Source organism: Pseudophryne corroboree, chromosome 3 (assembly GCF_028390025.1).
Source record: "Pseudophryne corroboree isolate aPseCor3 chromosome 3, aPseCor3.hap2, whole genome shotgun sequence".
Lineage (NCBI taxonomy): Eukaryota > Metazoa > Chordata > Amphibia > Anura > Myobatrachidae > Pseudophryne > Pseudophryne corroboree.
Window position 1 is genome coordinate 699,157,869 of NC_086446.1, and position 14,591 is coordinate 699,172,459.

The window sequence follows — 14,591 nt, forward strand, 5'->3', positions numbered from 1 at the left end:
GGATTATATGAGTGACCGCATCCAAGTAGGCACGTCAGACAGTCCGTACGTATACTGCAGGAAAAAGAGGCAATTTGGAGGCCCTTGCAGAAACTGGCTTTATTCTACCTAAGTTGCCCTCCCTCCAGTGTGTACTCCGAAAGAGTGTTTAGTGCAGCCGCTCACCTTGTCCGCAATCGGCGTGCGAGGTTACTTCCAGAAAATGTGGAGAAGATGATGTTCATTAAAATGAATTATAATCAATTCCTCCGTGGAGACATTCACCAGCAGCAATTGCCTCCAGAAAGTACACGGGGACCTGAGATGGTGGATTCCAGTGGGGACGAATTAATAATCTGTGAGGAGGGGGATGTACACAGTGAAAGGGGTGATGAATCGGAGGATGAGGAGGAGGTGGACATCTTGCCTCTGTAGAGCCAGTTTGTGCAAGGAGAGATTGATTGCTTCTTTTTTTGGTGGGGGCCCAAACCAACCAGTCATTTCAGTCACAGTCGTGTGGCAGACCCTGTCACTGAAATGATGGGTTCGTTAAAGTGTGCATGTCCTGTTTATACAACATAAGGGTGGGTGGGAGGGCCCAAGGACAATTCCATCTTGCACCTCTTTTTTCTTTCATTTTTCTTTGCATCATGTGCTGTTTGGGGAGTATTTTTTTGAAGGGCCATCCTGCGTGACACTGCAGTGCCACTCCTAGATGGGCCAGATGTTTGCGTCGGCCACTTGGGTCGCTTATCTTAGTCACACAGCTACCTCATTGCGCCTCTTTTTTTCTTTGCATCATGTGCTGTTTGGGGAGTATTTTTTTGAAGGGCCATCCTGCGTGACACTGCAGTGCCACTCCTAGATGGGCCAGGTGTTTGTGTCGGCCACTTGTGTCGCTTAGCTTAGTCATACAGCTACCTCATTGCGCTTCTCTTTTTCTTTGCATCATGTGCTGTTTGGGGACAATTTTTTTTGAAGGGCCATCCTGTCTGACACTGCAGTGCCACTCCTCGATGGGCCAGGTGTTTGTGTCGGCCACTTGGGTCGCTTAGCTTAGCCATCCAGCGACCTCGGTGCAAATTTTAGGACTAAAAATAATATTATGAGGTGTTCAGAATAGACTGAAAATGAGTGGAAATTATGGTTATTGAGGTTAATAATACTTTGGGATCAAAATGACCCCCAAATTCTATGATTTAAGCTGTTTTTGAGGGTTTTTTAAAAAAAACACCCGAATCCAAAACACACCCGAATCCGACAAAATTTCGGTGAGGTTTTGCCAAAACGCGTCCGAATCCAAAACACGGCCGCGGAACCGAACCCAAAACCAAAACACAAAACCCGAAAAATTTCCGGTGCACATCACTAGATATTGCACACATGTTCTGCAGCGCTTTATAGAGAATACTTATAGTTATTCACATCAGTCCCTGCCCTGTGGAGCTTACAATCTATATTCCCTATGACATATACACACATAAACACAAGGGTTATTTAGTTTTTTTAAGAAGCCAATTATTCAGATAGGACAGTGGTGATAATTGAGCCCAAGAACTCCATGCTGTCAGGCAGTAATGCTAACCACTATGCGAACAATGCTCTCCCAAGATAAACCGCAGCTTTGGACTAAAATGCTGGGAAATCACAGTTTTCCATCATACATATATAATGCATTGTTCTTGTGTACAGTAATCATTTATTTTAAAGACCTAAGCATTATCAGAACAGTTTCCACCTAGTGATCTGCCAAAATGCTCATCCAAATAAGCCTTAATATTAATTGTTCAACTGTGCAGGTTAATTCAGTTGGGAAACAAGTGTGAAACAGAGCATGGAGATAAAGTAAATCTTGTTGCCAGGTATGATAAGGCAATTAGTCTGATTGTATTGGTCATTATTCTAGTGCCATAATTTGTACTATATAAATTGTGTCTGTTTGTTCAATATGTAAATTTGTATTTTGTGCACACCCCCAGTGTACAGTGCCGAGGGCCCATTGTGGCACCTTATCAATAATATAAAGATAATAATGGTGATGAAACACTTTAAAGTTAAAGTAAACATTGGATGCTGTGGTTTGTAGCGTCTTATTTTGCATGATTGCTTGTACAGCAGCTTATGGATTGGGACAGTTTATAATGTTTCCATAATTCAGAGACAAAAAAAAAAAAAGATAATGGGAGGCTTAGTAAAATGTTGAAGTTGTGTGCGCAAATGGGGCGTAACCACAATAATATACAAATCTCCAAAAAGTAATTACTCCAAACACCCAAAGTAAAATTTATCGCTAGATTTAGCATCCATATTTTACATATTTGTAACTAGGGCCTAATTCAGACCCGAAAGCAGCCGCGCATCTGTTCTGGGCGGTCTCCAGCATGTGAGGAGATGGGCGCATATCTGACTGTGTATGCAGTGATCTGCGGTCATCTCTGAATAACCCCCGTAATCCTCATCTCGGGTTGTAAAGTCTAGTAACTGAAGTGTAATGGTTGTGCTGCCATTCAACTGAAGGAGTTTGGATGCTAATAGCTCAAATACAGTAGATAGAAATAGCAACAGTGACCCTAGAGAATATACAATCATGCTGCCAGGATCCAGTCATGTGACCGGCGCTCGGGATTCCGGCGGTCACCATGCCAACATCAGGATCCCGAGCGGTCAAAAGCCCTACAGTCAGCATGGCGACTAAGAGGGACTATTCCCACTCGTAGGTGTCCACAAGGGTGGTCTTCACTATGCCGACTGACGGGATCCCGGCGCACAGTATACCAGCGCCGGGATCCTGACAGCCGGCATACCGACACTTATTCTCCCTCGTGGGGGTCCACGACCCCCCCTGGAGGGAGAATAAAATAGCATAGCGCGCCACCGTGCCCGTAGCGTGGCGAGCGCAGCGAGCCCACAAGGGGCTCATTTGCGCTCGCCACACTGTCGGTAAGCCGGCGGTCGGGCTCCCGGCGCCGGTATGCTGGTCGCCGGGAGCCCGACCGCCGGCATACCATAGTGAACCCGTCCACAACACCCATAGAGTGGGAATAGAACTTGTGACGAATGCAGTGAGTCATCGAGCCCACTGTGTGGCGAGCGCAGCGAGCCCGCAGAGGCTTTGTTGCGCTCAACCCCCCTTCCCGGGATCCTGGGGTTGGTTTGCTAACCGCTGGGATCCCTACTGCCGGGCACTGAGCCCCAACCCATGATGCCACCTATTAAAATATTTTGGCATAAGTTGTGCATTCATTTATTTAAGGCTATGGGGGGTATTCAATTGTAGTCGAAACTGCAGTCTTGTCGGAAAGATGGCAGTTGCCAACTTTTTTAGGTCGGAAACTGTTCCAACCAATTCAATTCCCCTGCCGTTTATCCGACAAAACGGCAATTCCAACTTCTCAGAAAACACGTGGACCGGCAGAATAGCCGCGGATCAACGTGTTTTGTCGGAAGCGCAGCCATATCCAACAGGTTTTAGCCCCGTTTCTGACAATATCAATCCAACTTTAAAAAAGGTCAGATTGGCATTGTTGGGAACAGAATACTGAGGTGTCAGATCCATTCCGTCGGGAAGGATCCGACATCAATTGAACATACCCCTATGCTTTTAATTCTTGTGACAGAGATGTCCCTACATTTGTCTGCACGTCTCATAATTTCCATTATTACTTTCCTGCAAGTTACCCACCTATTCAGCAATTGGGAACACAGAGGGGATTTAGGGGGTAATTCAGAGTTGATCGCAGCAGCAAATTTGTTAGCAGTTGGGCAAAACCATGTGCACTTCAGGTGTGGCAGATATAACATGTGCAGAGAGAGTTAGATTTGGGTGGGTTATATTGTTTCTCTGCAGGGTAAATACAGGCTGCTTTATTTTTACACTGCAATTTAGATTGCAGCTTTAACACATCCAACCCAAATCTAATTATCTCTGCAAATGTTATATCTGCCACACCTGCAGTGCACATAGGGGGTCATTCCGACCCGTTCGCACGCTGCAGTCTTCCGCAGTGGTGCAAATGGGTCGGTACTGCGCATGCGCAGCGGCCGCAATGCGCAGGCGCGTCATTACCCAGTGACGACCATCGCTGGGCAACGACAAAAAGAACAAAGAAAGCGATCGCTGCCACGATCGCAAGAAGATTGACAAGAGGAAGGCGTTCCGGGGCGTCAACTGACCATTTTCTGGGAGTGGTGCAGCGAAAGCAGGCGTGTCCAGGCATTTGCATGGCGGGTGTCTGACGTCAATTCCGGGACCTGAATATCGCTCATAGGTTCATAGTGAATATCTAATAATATAATCAGAGCCGGTAATTAGATAGAATAAGAAATTTATTGAATATTCTGCTAAAAATGACATCAATGGGTAATGTAACCAGTAGATAATTACTACATCCTATATATTAGGCTAAATAGTTACTTGCTGGCCAGCTGTTTTTAAATGGCAAGGAAAAATATTAAAAACTTCTCTTATGAGAAATCAGTGCACTGAATGAGTTCTGCTGTTCTTTGACAGTGTGTTGTTACTTAGTATCAGTCAATAAATTAACTGTAGCGCACTGAAGAATAAGGAGATGTAACGGCTCTAAGTACTTGTTACAAGTGTCCATTTACCTCCTAGATAGAGACAGCGGTGTGGTCCTGCCCCCCAGTACCGAGCGTCCTCGGATCAAAGTTGTATGTCCACAGGGGTTGCCTTTTCCGTCACCAGCTGTAGATATCAGATTATTCCACAGAAGGAAAGGTAGAGGAACACTTGGTGCTGACGCTTCATCCAGCGTGTGTAAATCAGCTTGCGGCGGGATGGACGAGTAGCAAAGTCCGATGGTACTCCTGCTCTGCCTAGCCGTACACCTCCGTCTTTGCCAATGACACTGCTGCAGCTACGGTTGAGTGCCCGGAGACTGACGCGTTTCGTCACGGAACCACGTGACTTTTTCAAGTCTGGATGAAGCGTCAGCACCAAGTGTTCCTCTACATTTCCTTCTGTGGAATAATCTGATATCTACAGCTGGTGACGGAAAAGGCAACCCCCGTGGACATACAACTTTGATCCGAGGACGCTCGGTACTGAGGGCAGGACCACACCGCTGTCTCTATCTAGGAGGTAAATGGACACTTGTAACAAGTACTTAGAGCCGTTACATCTCCATATTCTTCAGTGCACTACAGTTAATTTATTGACTGATACTAAGTAACAACACGCTGTCAAAGAACAGCAGAACTCATTCAGTGCACTGATTTCTCATAAGAGAAGTTTTTAATATTTTTCCTTGCCATTTAAAAACAGTTGGCCAGCAAGTAACTATTTAGCCTAATATATAGGATGTATTAATTACAGGGCCAGTGCAAGGATCCTCAGCTCCCTAGGCAAATCTTCGGGGACACCACCCCCCCCACCCCCCATCCTAAATACACAGTCCCTTAGGTGAAACAATGTGGGAGCGCCATCTTATAGGTTCCACAGCCACCGCCTGATAAAGAAGCAGCACTGCAAACTATCATTTTGCACCCTCCCTTAACTCATAAAGGGACAGCGTGCTGCAAAAAAGGGGGTGTGGTCTCACAAGGAAGGGGCAGAGCAGCGACGCTGAGGGGGAGTTAGAGGAAGGGTGAAGGCAGGGATGCTGAGGGGGAGTTAGAGGGAAGGTGAGGGCGGGGATGCTGAGGGGGGGGTTAGAGGGGGGGTGAGGGCAGGAGCGAGGACAGGGAGTTAGAGGGAGGGTGAGGATAGGAACGCTGAGGGGGATTAGAGGGAGGGTGACGGTAGGGAGGCTGAGGGGGGTTAAAGGGAGGGTGAGGTCAGGGAGGCTGAGGGGGAGTTAGTGGGAGGGTGAGGGCAGGGACGCTGAGGGGGGTTAGAGGGAGGGTGAGGGTAGGAACACTGAGGGGGTTAGATGGAAGGTGAGGGCAGGGACGCTGAGGGGAAGACAGTGGGAGGGTGAGGGTAGGGACACTGAGGGGGGTTAGAGGGACGGTGAGGGTAGGGACACTGAGGGGGGTTAGAGGGAGGGTGAGGGTAGGGACACTGAGGGGGGTTAGAGGGAGGGTGAGGGCAGGGACGCTGAGGGGGAGTTAGAGGGGGGGTGTGGGTAGGGACGCTAACGGGGGTTAGAGGGAGGGTGAGGAATGGGACGCTGAGGGGGATTAGAGGGAGGGTGAGGGCAGGGACACTGAGGGGGGTTAGAGGTCCGGTGAGGGTAGGGACACTGAGGGGGGTTAGAGGGAGGGTGGGGGTAGGGACACTGAGGGGGGTTAGAGGGAGTGTGAGGGCAGGGACGCTGAGGGGGAGTTAGAGGGGGTGTGTGGGTAGGGACGCTAACGGGGGTTAGAGAGAGGGTGAGGATAGGGACGCAGAGGGTGGTTAGAGGGAGGGTGATGATAGGGACGCTGAGGGGGATTAGAAGGAGGGTGAGGGTAGGGACGCTGAGGGGGGTTAGAGGGAGGGTGAGGGCACGGATGCTGAGGGGGAGACGGAGGGTGAGGGTAGGGACACTGAGGGGGGTTAGAGGGAAGGTGAGGGTAGGGATGCTGATGGGGGTTAGAGGGAGGGTGAGGGCAGGGACGCTGATGGTGGTTAGAGGGAGGGAGATGATAGGGACGCTGAGGGGGATTAGAAGGAGGGTGAGGGCAGGGACGCTGAGGGGGGTTAGAGGGAGGGTGAGGGTAGGGACGCTGAGGGGGGTTAGAGGGAGGGTGAGGGCACGGATGCTGAGGGGGAGACGGAGGGTGAGGGTAGGGACACTGAGGGGGGTTAGAGGGAAGGTGAGGGTAGGGGCGATGACAGGGAGTTAGAGGGAGGGTGAGGGTAGGGACGCTGATGGGGTTAGAGGGACGGTGAGGGTCGGGACGCTGACTGGGAGTCAATGGGAGGGTGGGGGCATGTGTACATAGGATGCAGTAATCTGTGTACCTAAGATATACTTTTCCTGACATATGCCTTCTGTGGAATTTTATTTAAAATTATGTGTATATAAATATATGTGTGTATGTGTAACATTAAAAAAATATAGCTCTATTAGAATAAACAAATGCTTTAAATCTATGTGTGGGATTTCTGAAAATGAAACTTAATATGTAGTCTATATGCTACGCAGAGAGCCCCCGACTGTCACTTACCTGATAAAGGCTGAAGCAGTGCCTCCTCTCCACTTAAGGGACAGGCAGCTGTCACACGTGGGTCTCTATTTCTGATGTCTCTCTTCTCCACCTCCTAGTTATTGCGTGCCGCTCTTCCACGGTTAGTCTTTGCAGGGGGAGGGTCAGGCTTTGCTCTTGGTGTGACATCATCATGTCACACCAAGCAGCTACCCGTGGACTTAAAGCAGCGCAATGGGGAGGCGGAGCTCGGGACGGGACTCAGAGCTGCTAGTCTCCTCCTGGATTTGACAGGGCGGGCGGTGACAGCGGAAATATATTTAAAATTTTTGTGATATGGCCAATGGGTGGTCCCAGCCCGGTGCACACCTGGACCCCCTTTAGTTTTGCCGGGCACTGTCATCGAGAGGGGGAGAGGCAGGACGCGCTCTTCATGCTGCTGGTGCCGCTACCCACTGCCTGACATTCAGTGAAGGGCGGAGGCTGCGGCAGCTACAGTGCACATCAGCAAGGTAGCAGAACAGGGAGAGCACCTCCCTGCTTTGCAGACCTTGCTGAGCGATCAGCCGGTGGTTGGAGAAGTACTGTCCGCTGCTGTAAATCTTGCCATCCCGGGTGAAGGTGCTGCCCCCGTCCTCTATCAGCTCTTCTCCTTACACAACTTGTCAGCAAGGGCGTCAGAACATTTATAGGTTTGGGGGGGGGGGGAGTCAGAGCCTGAGTTTGGTGCCCCTGGGGGCGGAGCCACCAGAAGAAGGAGGCAGAACTACGGGGACAAATTGAGGCGGCACCACGGTCGGGGAAGAGTGTCAAGGATAGAAATAGGGAGAAAGACATGTGTCAGGGAGAGAGGGAAACAGTATCAGGGAGAGAGAGAGGGAAACAGTGTCAGGGAGAAGAGAGAGAGGGAGACCGTGTCAGGGAGAGAGAAAGGAAGACAGTGTCAGGGAGAGAGAGAGAGGGAGACAGTGTCAGGGAGAGAGAGAGAGGGAAACAGTGCCAGGGGGAGAGAAAGGAAGACAGTGTCAGGGAGAGAGAGAGAGGGAGACAGTGTCAGGGAGAGAGAGAGAGAGGGAAACAGTGCCAGGGGGAGAGGGAGAGTGTCAGGGAGAGGAAGACTTTGTCAGGGAGAGAGAGACTTTGTCAGGGAGAGATAAAGAGTGTCAGGGAGAGGGAGAGGAGCAAGTGGGAGAGACAGAGACACTACCCGATTACACAGCACAGCCACACAGGTCTCCTATGGAGGCGGGCACTCCTTGGCATATAGATGGTGTCCCCAAAGAAAAGCAGTTTGTGGCGGGGATAGGTAGTAGGAGATGGAGTTGGATTGAGGGTGACAGCAGGGAAATGTAGAGGGTGACAGGCAGTGGGTGACACTGTGGAGAGGTAAAGGGGGACAGCCGTGAGTCAGTGGGAGACATGACGAGGGTGACGCTGCAGACAGGCAATGGGTGACAGTGAGAAGTGGAAGGTGACACTGAGAGGTAGAAGGTGACAAGGAGAGGGTAAAAAAAGAGAGAAAGGGTGATGGGGAGATGGTGATGGGTGAAAGTCAGTGGGTGACCGGGAGAGGGTAACTGGTAGAGGGCAAGAGTCACTGGGTAACAGGGAAAGGGTGACAGAAGAGAGGTGAGAATAGTGGAGATAGTGAGAGTCAGTAGGTGACAGGAGAGAGAGGTGACGGGGAGATGGTGCGAGTAAGTGGGTAACAGTGAGAGGGTAAGAGTCAGTGGGTGACAGGGAAAGGGTGAGAATCAGTGGGTGACAGAGGAGAAAGTGATGGGGAGATGGTGAGAGTCAGTGGGTGAAAGGGAGAGTGACAGGAGGAGGGTGACAGCCGGGGAGAGGCAGCAGGAGATGATGGCCAGAGGGTGGCACTGCGGAGAGGCTGTGAGTGAGAGGCTGTGGAAAACAATAAAGATATGTAAGCTTACCTCACAATCACTTGACTCCAACCGGACAACGAGTGAAGGTCCTCACCGTGATACAATACCTACAATGCACAACATAATATGTTTATGACTGGGAGAGGCAGTGGAAGACGGATAGAGGGTGATGCCAGAGAAAGGCAGTGGGTGGCATGGAGAGAGTGACAGGGACGAGAGGTGGTTTGGAGAGGGTGAGAGTCAGTGGGTGACAGGTAGAAGGTGATGGGGAGATGGTGAAAGTCAGTGGGTGACAGGAGAGAGAGGTGATGGCCACTAAAAGGGTGACAGGGACATAGTGAGAGTCAGCGGGTGACAGGTAGAGAGGGTGACGGTCTGTGGGTGACAGGAGAGAGAGGTGATGGGTAGAGGGGGAGAGTCAGTGGGTTACAGGGAAAGGGTGAGAGTCAGTGGGTGAAAGTAGAGAGGTGACGGGGAGAGGGTGATGGCTGGGGAGAGGCAGCGGGAGATGGCGGGCAGAGGGTGACGCTGCGGAGAAGCAGTGGGTGACAGACAGTGGGAAACAGCATTAAAAAATTTAAGTTTACCTCACTTGACTCCAATCGGACAGCCAGAGAAGGTCCTCACCGTGCGACAATACCTACAATGGACAAAATCATATGTTTATATTATAATTAATGATTGCAATAATCATAATTAATATAATATTATAATTCATATTTTAAATTAAATCTACACATATACAGATTTAGCCACACTCATCGTGGCTACATCCTGGCGGGACATGCACCCCTGGTGCGGCTAGGCGCGCCCACACCTAGCCGCGCCGGACTGCGACTTTTGCCGCCTCATTCACTGTGAATGGGGTGAGTGCACATCTAAATCTAAGATGCGCACGCGGTCGTGGCAAACGAGGCACAAATGCACCTAGATATAGCCACAACGTGCGTGATTACATCTGTACCCCACTTCACCTCACCTCACCCATTACGATTTTCTATAACCCAAATTGTTTTAAATATTCCCTTATTAAATAGCTACAAACATTTGCAATTAAAAAAAACTTACCTTTTTTCTGCAGCAGTGTGCTACTTCTGCCTTTTCCACTCCTGTTCTTGATGGCCCTCCTCTTTCTGCATAGGTTCCTCTTCTGCTGGATGCCATTACGCGCCACTCCTGTGAGGGGAGAGAAGAAAAAGAGGGGGGGGCAGTGCTGAAGACTGCAGTGGCTTTAGAGAGAAGGGAAGAAGAGGGGGTGGTGCTGCTGCTGCCTATCTGTCAACTAGTTTGACAGGGCAGGAGGGAGGAGAAATTAAGTAAGGAAAGGGAGGGGGTGTTTGGCCATGCGGGGCCCTGCCTGCGTCTGTCGCAGGGAGAGAAGGCCTGTTCATGCTGCCAGTGCCGCTGCCTGTAATACACTGTGACAGGCAGTGACTGAAAAAAGAAAGTGTTTCCTAACTGCGCTTCTGATTAATGCAGCTGATAACCTGATCGGGTTACACCTCTACCCGCAATCAAAGCAGCATGAACGAACAAATGGTTCAGGTTATCTGCGCTATAGTGTACTACTTAAAGTGTATTGTTACCACTTTTAGTGATAATAAACATTTATGGGAAATAAAGGAAAAAAGGAATATCGCCCTTCTTTTTAATATAGTGTGGTCTCCAATTTCTAGAGATACCATTCAATGTAGTAACACACTCCCGTTATAACACAGTAGCAATTTTGTGACCACACAGGTGTTACAATGTTTCTCCTTTCTGTCTAGGGCTGACTGCTAATGTTGAAAAACTGTTCTCCTTTAGCTTGGCTGATGGGCCGACACTTACTTTAGTGTTCTCACCCGCAGTCATCAAAAGGTATCTTTATCGTACATACACATATCACTGCAAGCTATGCTGAACAATGATTCTGACTTACATTAGAATTCGGTCTCGCGTGTCCCAAAAGGTATCTTTATGGTCCCTCACTTCGTGTCAGAGAAAGACGTGTAGTATAAATCCAAAAAGAAACGGTTTATTCAACCAAAACATCAGTTAAAATACAGGTATGCTGAAAAACGTCACTTGTGGGGAGATGCAATGCAAAGCGTCCTTCCCGGTCTCTGTTCGTGCTGCAGCTCACGATCAGTGCCGGGCGGAAAGATGTCAAGCAGCGGCTTTGCCTTCCCACGGGTGATATTGTCAGCTCCAGATATGTAGACGGCCTCAACGCGTTTCGGATAGTTCTCTATCCTTCCTCGAGATGCCGCCATGTCCTGTTCTCCGGGTATTTATTCCCTGAGGATTCTAGTCACGTGATTCAACGGATCCAATCCGCATCACCTATACCCGGCTTCACTCATTCAAAAATTAAAAACGGGCTATCATCACCTCCCTATTGTCGTCATTTCCATCTACATTCAATGTATTAAAATCTTACTTTTACATACGTTAAAACAATGCAGTTCATCTATTGAGCGTTATACATAAAAGATTTAAAACAGGATGATGGTCCTATCTAATATCTATACATTGTAATTTCTACAGTTGTAACGAGTTGGTTATACATTCTCAAGTTTATTAGAAGCCGGGTATATGAGTGAATGTCCGTGTAAATAAAAAAGAACAGAGAGGGGATACATGTTAGTTGTTATACAATAGTCCATGACATCATTCATTGTAGCATTTTTCATATATTATAGGAACCATTTTGATTCAAAATCGATGTTTAATCCATTCGGTGTCAGAGTTTTCATCTCATATATGGTGCGCATTTCCAGTCTAGCTAGTGCAGATTCCATATCTTTAGTGCGCCAATTACTTTTACCTAATTTGATCCCACAAAATTATTTTAGTTCTTTAATTTCACATTTATGGCTGTCTTTAAAGTGCATGGATACACTATGGTTCTCAAAACCTTTTTTAATATTTCGTACATGTTCTGATAGGCGCTCTTTCAGCATTCTGCTTGTTCTACCGATATACTGGATCCCACACATACATTCCAGGAGATATGTAACATTATTACTGTTGCAAGTGATGAAATCCCTGATCGAATATTCTACCTTGGTTATGTTAGATTCATATTTTTCTACCTTATTCGGAGTTCTACAATTTTTGCACATACTGCACTGGCCACATCTATAGAAGCCTTTTGAGATAATTCTAGTGGTCATTTTCTGTACAGGCAGAGCACTTCTAACCAATTTGGAGCCTAGGTTTTCAGCTTTTTTATATACAAATCTGGGATAATCCTTGATAGCATTTCTAAGAAGAGGGTCTCTTTTAAGAATGGGCCAGTGTTTTTTGATGATTTTTTCTACCTGTCGATATTGTGTAGTATAGGAGGTGATGAATAGAACCTCCTTATTGAAGTCCTGGGTATTATTTTTCTTATTTATGCCCTGTAGCATTATACGTCTATCCATCTTTCTACATTTCTGTCTTGCACCTTGAATTATCTCTGGTTTGAACCCTTTTTCTAAAAATCGTTTTTCCATAACAACTTCTTTTGGTATGAAAGAGACTTCTACATGCAGACGTCCGGGACAGCGATGGGCACTAGGCTGGCACCCAGTTACGCTAATTTATTCATGGCCCATTGGGAGGACCAACAGGTATGGGCAGAACATCCATGGAGTGCCAGCCTAGTGTCCTGGTTCCGTTATGTGGATGATATGTTTATATGGGGAGGCACGGAGGGGGCTCTACAAGATTTCTGTTCCTTCTTGAACTCAAATGATAAACATATACAATTAACCTTTGAGATAAGTAAGTCGGAGAGTAATTTTTTGGACTTGACAATATATCCGGAGGGCACTAAATTAATCACTCAAAATTACACTAAACCAACAGACTGCAATTCGTATGTTGATTTCAAAAGTAATCACCACGAAAATTGGATCAAAAGCATACCTAACAGTCAGTTCCAAAGACTTAGGAGGAACTGCTCTATGTTAGAAACATATGAAGAACAAGCAGATGTTATGGAAAAACGATTTTTAGATAAAGGGTTCAAACCAGAGATAATTCAAGGTGCAAGACAGAAATGTAGAAAGATGGATTGACGTATAATGCTACAGGGCATAAATAAGAAAAATAATACCCAGGACTTCAATAAGGAGGTTCTATTCATCACCTCCTATACTACATAATATCGACAGGTAGAAAAAATCATCAAAAAACACTGGCACATTCTTAAAAGAGACCCTCTTCTTAGAAATGCTATCAAGGATTATCCCAGATTTGTATATAAAAAAGCTGAAAACCTAGGCTCCAAATTGGTTAGAAGTGCTCTGCCTGTACAGAAAATGACCACTAGAATTATCTCAAAAGGCTTCTATAGATGTGGCCAGTGCAGTATGTGCAAAAATTGTAGAACTCCGAATAAGGTAGAAAAATATGAATCTAACATAACCAAGGTAGAATATTCGATCAGGGATTTCATCACTTGCAACAGTAAAAATGTTATATATCTCCTGGAATGTATGTGTGGGATCCAGTATATCGGTAGAACAAGCAGAATGCTGAAAGAGCGCCTATCAGAACATGTACGAAATATTAAAAAAGGTTTTGAGAACCATAGTGTATCCATAAACTTTAAAGACCGCCATAAATGTGAAATTAAAGAACTAAAATCATTTTGTGGGATCAAATTAGGTAAAAGTAATTGGCGCACTAAAGATATGGAATCTGCACTAGCTAGACTGGAAATGCGCACCATATATGAGATGAAAACTCTGACACCGAATGGATTAAACATCGATTTTGAATCAAAATGGTTCCTATAATATATGAAAAATGCTACATTGAATGATGTCATGGACTATTGTATAACAACTAACATGTATCCCCTCTCTGTTCTTTTTTATTTACACGGACATTCACTCATATACCCGGCTTCTAATAAACTTGAGAATGTATAACCAACTCGTTACAACTGTAGAAATTACAATGTATAGATATTAGATAGGACCATCATCCTGTTTTAAATCTTTTATGTATAACGCTCAATAGATGAACTGCATTGTTTTAACGTATGTAAAAGTAAGATTTTAATACATTGAATGTAGATGGAAATGACGACAATAGGGAGGTGATGATAGCCCGTTTTTAATTTTTGAATGAGTGAAGCCGGGTATAGGTGATGCGGATTGGATCCGTTGAATCACGTGACTAGAATCCTCAGGGGATAAATACCCGGAGAACTGGACATGGCGGCATCTCTTGAGGAAGGATAGAGAACTATCCGAAACGCGTTGAGGCCGTCTACATATCTGGAGCTGGCAATATCACCCGTGGGAAGGCAAAGCCGCTGCTTGACATCTTTCCGCCCGGCACCGATCGTGAACTGCAGCACGAACAGAGACCGGGAAGGACGCTTTGCATTGCATCTCCCCACAAGTGACGTTTTTCAGCATACCTGTATTTTAACTGATGTTTTGGTTGAATAAACCGTTTCTTTTTGGATTTATACTACACGTCTTTCTCTGACACGAAGTGAGGGACCATAAAGATACCTTTTGGGACACGCGAGACCGAATTCTAATGTAAGTCAGAATCATTGTTCAGCATAGTTTGCAGTGATATGTGGATGTACGATAAAGATACCTTTTGATGACTGCGGGTGAGAACACTAAAGTAAGTGTCGGC

At 46.8% G+C, this 14,591-nt stretch overlaps 1 long non-coding RNA gene across 1 annotated transcript in view; it reads right to left on the reverse strand.

Moving 5' to 3' along the window:
- Positions 1-4,158: 4,158 nt before the first annotated feature.
- Positions 4,159-14,591, reverse strand: part of LOC135058183 (uncharacterized) — a 46,142-nt gene continuing 35,709 nt past the window's right edge. Inside the window, exons 2-5 of the long non-coding RNA XR_010244661.1 lie at positions 10,026-10,133; positions 9,545-9,597; positions 9,006-9,064; positions 4,159-4,262 (exon numbers count right to left, since the gene is read on the reverse strand). This is a non-coding gene — a long non-coding RNA (uncharacterized LOC135058183). The remainder of the gene's footprint in view (positions 4,263-9,005; positions 9,065-9,544; positions 9,598-10,025; positions 10,134-14,591) is intronic.